Source organism: Cibotium barometz, chromosome 17 (assembly GCF_041138505.1).
Source record: "Cibotium barometz isolate CiBa-2024 chromosome 17, ASM4113850v1, whole genome shotgun sequence".
Taxonomy (NCBI): domain Eukaryota; kingdom Viridiplantae; phylum Streptophyta; class Polypodiopsida; order Cyatheales; family Cibotiaceae; genus Cibotium; species Cibotium barometz.
The window spans coordinates 852,267-858,266 of record NC_141062.1 but is presented as its reverse complement, the minus strand read 5'-3'; positions in this window follow the sequence as shown (position 1 = coordinate 858,266).

Below are 6,000 nucleotides of genomic sequence, written 5' to 3'. Positions count from 1 at the left end.
GTGAATATGATGAGACCTAGAGAAAATTTGTAAGAAATGTGGGTACAATTTGACCATGTGCATAGAGTACAAGGTTGGTCCACAATGGTTGATCATGTCTATGATCCATACCTCCATGAATTATTGAAAATTTCTACTTGTGAGTTCAAAGTTGAGGATAGATATGCCCAAATAGAATTTTGGAAGATGTTGAATGCCATTGTGAAGAAGTGTGGATATGAAGTCCCTCAGTTCAGAGGATTTATGAGATAGATGAGGCTAGTCCAAATTGGATTGCAGTACGCAAAGTATACTTCAAAGGGAAAGAAATGACTGCCGATAAGGAGCGGTCATGTTCATTTCATTGGGAGCAGAGTGTGATACAACACATGAAAAAATGTATTGGGTCTTCTTCTCATGAGACGAACACAAGGTTCTTTGTAGAAAATGGAAAAACGCAACCACGGAGATAGCTATGAAGAATTGTATTCAAGACTTGCAGTAATGGTGGAGAAAGGAACATGCCTTTAAGAGTGAGTTGCCATCCTTGGAGACATGGATTGCATGGTGGGAAGTGTGTGCATTCCATTGGAGTGCCTGGTTTTTAAAGCAAGAAGATGATGGGCCTTTTTTGAAGTAAGAAGATGATGGGCCTTTTTTCCCTACCACTAATTTGGCAGAGAGCACTCTAGTATGAGAGCACTCTAGTATGAGAGCGGTTGTTGGGTATAGGAAGCACCTGACATTATTTGAGGCCACAGTCATTGCCCTCTCATGAAGATGATCCTTCAAATTGCACACTATAATTCCCATCTCACTGGTGGGTATACAAGAACAAGCCTAGGGTTGGAAGAAATCATGGAACGCTTTTACTCTAAGAAGAGTGGTGCCTCCTCTAGTAAGAAATTGGCAGACTTGACAAACTCGACCATGGAGGAGGCTGGTTTTAACAGTCTAGAATACAACATGTTCACCATGAACAAAGAAGTGTCCGACGAAAGTGAAATATATGGACCAACCCAAGTGCTATACTAGAAAATGATAGTTGTAGACTAGAATATGTGATAATGACTGTGAACCAGAGAAAGGCAACATGTAGCATGGAGAGGACTCTCAATCTGTGGCTAGAGAAAGACAATTGAATCAGAGCTTCTGGGCCATTTGTTGAATTGAGCCGCAGAGTAAAGCTACATATTTTGGGCTTCTGGAAGAGACTGGTGGGCGATGTTGTGCTTTTATTAACCCCATGGGTGGGTCTAACCAGGAGGGAGTGCCAACCCCTTGTTTTTGGGGACGTTGCATTTACCCTGATGGTATCAGAGAGGGCTTTATTTAGTTCTATAGTTCCAGTAACACACACTCTTGGAAAGTAGACACTACTATATGTCATTGGGCCACCAGGGCCTGCTCCTGGGGTTTGGCATGTGGCCTAGGGAACTAACCTAAGTATTGATGAAATAGTAAGTTTGCAGTCTACAGGATTTATATTAGAGATGTGTAGTTGTCCCGATGGCTCTGATAGCTACTGGGGGGCCACTACTATCGCACCAAGAGTAACTTGGATGCTACTACTCATGATTTCATATATCAATAAGCACTCACAAAAGTTGAATTGTGTTCGACTCCTTCTAAAACTCAAACAAGCTTGGTCCCTTTCAGCCTTCACCAAGTTATATCTCTCGATCCATTTCTCCATAGCATGTGAGTTTAAGATGCAAAATTTATTGACCTTCTCATGCAATACTACATCCATTGTTCTCACAAGGCCTTTCCCTTGTGGCTCTTCCCTAACTAGTCAATCATCTTCTTCTTGTGTCCATAATCTTGGCATATTGGGATGAGACGTACTGAGAAATTCAGTTATATATACAAGTGATTCTTGAACAAGCCATCCCGCTGCCATACTACCTTTAGGACGAGCTTTTTGACGAACAAATCCTTTAAGTGTCTTCATAAATCTCTCCATAAATCTCTCCAAGGAAAACAGCCATTGGCTATGGACAAACCTAGCCACAGTAACTTCATTAACCACATAAACTAGCAAGTGCAATCGAATGGTTAAAATACTTGTTGGAAAGTATTTCTCAGCCATTGTAACAGCCTCGATGGAGTTTAACCGTGCTGCTTGCAATGTGTCTCTACTAATCTCTTTCCTTGATATCCAATGTACCACTGCACCAATTTTATAAATTGTTGCTCTAATGTCATCATTGAGGCAATCCTTGATGGTGGCTATAGGAAGCACGAATTGCAAGAATTTGTGCCAATCATGACTCTTCAAGCCACTAAGCTCATCGTCCTTTGTAAATGCTCCCTTCAAGCAATGCATGCATCCTGTAGGGGTACGAAACTCACTAATGCACTTCTTTACACGCCGACGCCATTGCTCATCCTTTGTCATGACCCAAGGTGCTTGGTAGCTTCACCTTGGGTCATCGTCCTTTGTAAATGCTCCCTAAGCTCATCGTTCTTTTTAAATGCTCCCTTCAAGCAATGCATGCATCCTGTAGGGGTACGAAACTCACTAATGCACTTCTTTACACACCGTTGCTCATCCTTTGTCATGACCCAAGGTGCTTTTGGTAGCTTCACCTTTCCATCTGCTCTATTTTGGGCCCATAAGTGGTGCATGCATTGAACCTCTTGTAAATCATCTCATTGTGCCTTGCTCTCCTTTGCTCTTGTGATGGTTTTCCAAAGCACCTCGGCTATATTCTTGAAAATGTGCATTGGGTCAAGAAGATGGTTCACTAGAAGGTCATTCCAGTATGGAAGTTGATGAAAAATGGATAGACGCTTCATTCCTGGAGGTGTACAGGTTGGATCTAGCTCCCATAAGGTCCTCCAATCACTGCTCTTCCATATGCAAGGAGACCTCCCTAGAAATCCCTCACGCAAAGGATGGTCCACTGGGAGATACTTCTTGTGGCCCTCGTATACTATCTTCTTCATAGACTTTGAGTATCGAGCCTCAAGTTGCGGCCCACATAATGGACATCCATTATATACCGACACTGAAAGCCCTGTAAAATATCAAAAAAGATTGTAGCAGGTAAGTTTGGATGACAATCATGACTTAACATAATATGTTAACAAGCTATAGTATTACCTAAGCACTCTTCATAGCCAGGCCAATCATGCATAGTCTACATAAGTATTCCTCTCAATGTTAGCGCACGTTGTCCAAACCTCTTGGAAATAGCATGAACTTCAATGCCCTCCCATAGAACACGAAGCTCCTCAACTAAAGGGACTAAATACACATCCATGTTCTTTACCTTGTACTTTCCAGGAAGTATCAAAGATAAAAAAAAAATGCTCTTTTTTTATCGCTAGCCATGGTGGAAGATTATGGTTAACTAGACAAATTGGCCATGTACTCCCATGATGAACTTCGTAGACCAAATGGATTCACTCTATCCATCGCTAGTCCGAGTCGAATATGGCGAGCCTCATCTTGAAAGGCTACCCACTTCTCTTCAATGTGCTTCCATACAGGGGAATCTGCGGGCACACGCATAACACCATCCGTGGACCTAGTGTTACGGTGCCAAGTCATAAATCCTGCAATGGATTTGCACTTGAACATTGTTTTAATCCGAGGGATGATGGGAAAGTGTCGTAAAACTATTGCTAGTACCCTTTCTCCTTGCACATCTTGTCTATATCTTGATGTACCACAATGTGGACATTGTACTGCGTTGTTATATTCTTGTCGATAAAGAATACAATCATTTGGACAAGCATGGTGTGTGTTGAAGTCCATGCCAATCGAGTGCAACATTGCTTTTGCTCGACTATGGTCCACTGGCATCTCATTATCTTCTAGCAATATTTGATGTTTCAATAAGCTGTTACACAAAATAGTCAGGCTAAGAAAATGCAAATAAAGGTACATAACTCACTAATTGCATATGATATTATCACTTACGCGCAAAAAGTTTTGATACGCTCGTATCAGACCATCCAAAAATTGATTGCAAGTTCAATATGGATAGGCAAGCGCGTAAAACAGACACATGTACTCCACGATATAGTGAAAGACGAGCAAGCTTGTGTAGCTGTTTCTCTTCTTGGGAAGCGTATTCCACACGACATCGTGTGTTTTCTTCTACCCCTTCGTGTTCCAAACCTCGATCTTCTGTTCCATCGTGTAAGGCATTTATCATGTCATCCATGTCATGTTCTAGTATTTGCTCCGAATCCACCTCAAGTTCCTCGGGTTGTTGGATCACCTCGTTTGTGGCTACTATTGTTGGTCTCCATCGTCCCCCCTCGTGCCGTGCGGTGCCGTCATGCCCCGCAGCCCCCCCTCCGGGGCCGTGCCGTCATGCCCGCAAGGTCTAATGATCTGTTTGCAGAGTGAAATCAACCCCAACCAGATAGTGTTTTCATGTAGAAAGTGCATGAATTACAGCCCAACATCTCTTTCTCATAGGCTATCACATGTCCTTCCTACATGAGAACTATCCCAATGGCGTTCCCACATGCATCACACCGGACAGCAAAAGCCTTTCGGAGATCTGGTAGTACCAATATGGGATCCGAAGTAAGCTTTTCTTTAAGCTTCTTAAAGGCTGCAATTTCTCGATTAGCCCATCGAAACGCAATTCCCTTCTTTGTCAAAGCATGAAGGGGCAAAGCAATCTCAGCAAAATACCGTATTTACCGCCTGTGATAGGAACACAATCCCAAAAAGCTATGTACATCATGCACGGTCTTTAAATCTAGCCATTGAGAATTGCTTCTACTTTCGAAGGATCCATACGGACTTCATCTTTAGACACAATGTGCTTCAAGAAGTGTATTTCTTCCAAGAAGAACTCACTCTTCTTGCCATTTATGACCAACCTATGCTTCCAGAGTTCTTCAAACACTGTGGCCAAATGCTCCCTATGCTCCTCTGAGCGTGAATGCGCAATCATGTCATCAAAGAATGTACCCACAAACGCTCTATGAGACTGGAAAATCCTATCCATAATCATGTTAAAGGTGGCGGGAGCATTTGTGAAGCCAAAGGGCATGACCAAGAACTCATATAGCCCAAAGGTGGTTCGAAATGCTGTCTTATGCACATCCTCGGGTCTAATGCTGATGATACCCGCTTTTCAAGTGTACTCGACTAAAGACTGTGGAGCCCTGTAAGCGGTCGAATATGTCATCGATTCTCGGAATAGGAAATCGATTCTTGATGGTGTTCTTGTTTAGCGCCCTATAATCTATACACCTGCACCAAGAACCATCTTTCTTTTGCACTAAGAGCATAGGTGAGCGAAAGGGTGATGAGCTTGGCTGAATCAACCCCTTTTTCAACAACTCCTGTACCTGGCTCATAATTTCCTCTTGTTGGTCTACACTAACACGGTACGGCTGTCTATGTGGTGGGGTACTGAAACCGACCTTTGGTAAAAACCAAAGTGCGGTAGACTAGCAGTCACCCAAACATAGTTGTAATCCAGCAAATAAGAGTCAAGACAGATAAAAAGGGAGCTAGAGTGCTCCTACACAAAAAAGAACATTGACACCTGTTGGCCCCAAAGCTTGGCGTCCCTTTCCGTATTTCTTTATTCAAATTCAATGGAAGAGTTCAATTGAATACATCATGGGCTTATACATGTGCATGTCCAAACTGCCAGTCCTCTGGACCTCTCTGTGCTTAAAACACCACACTGTTTTGCACCTCTACTCTGCCAATAAAGTACATCCACGAGGCCCTGATTGGCCCATGGACATAGCCAAAAACACAGCCATACATAAGCCCGTAGACTCTTCCAAAACAGCCCAAAAGCTTGCCTTGTTTCCACCCTCTGAACTGCCAAACTCTTCCTCTCACAAAGGGCCAGAGGTGCACCTCCGAGACAGTCACGAGCCAGCGAAAAGAGAGACTGTCATACCCTATTCAATCCTGTGTATTTATGCAATTCTGCACCTCCGTCTCGCACCGTTTTCCACGGGAGAAATGGAGAGAAGAAAGGCTTGCTTGGCTGTGTGTCGCCTTCCACAGGAGAGAGAGAGAGAGAG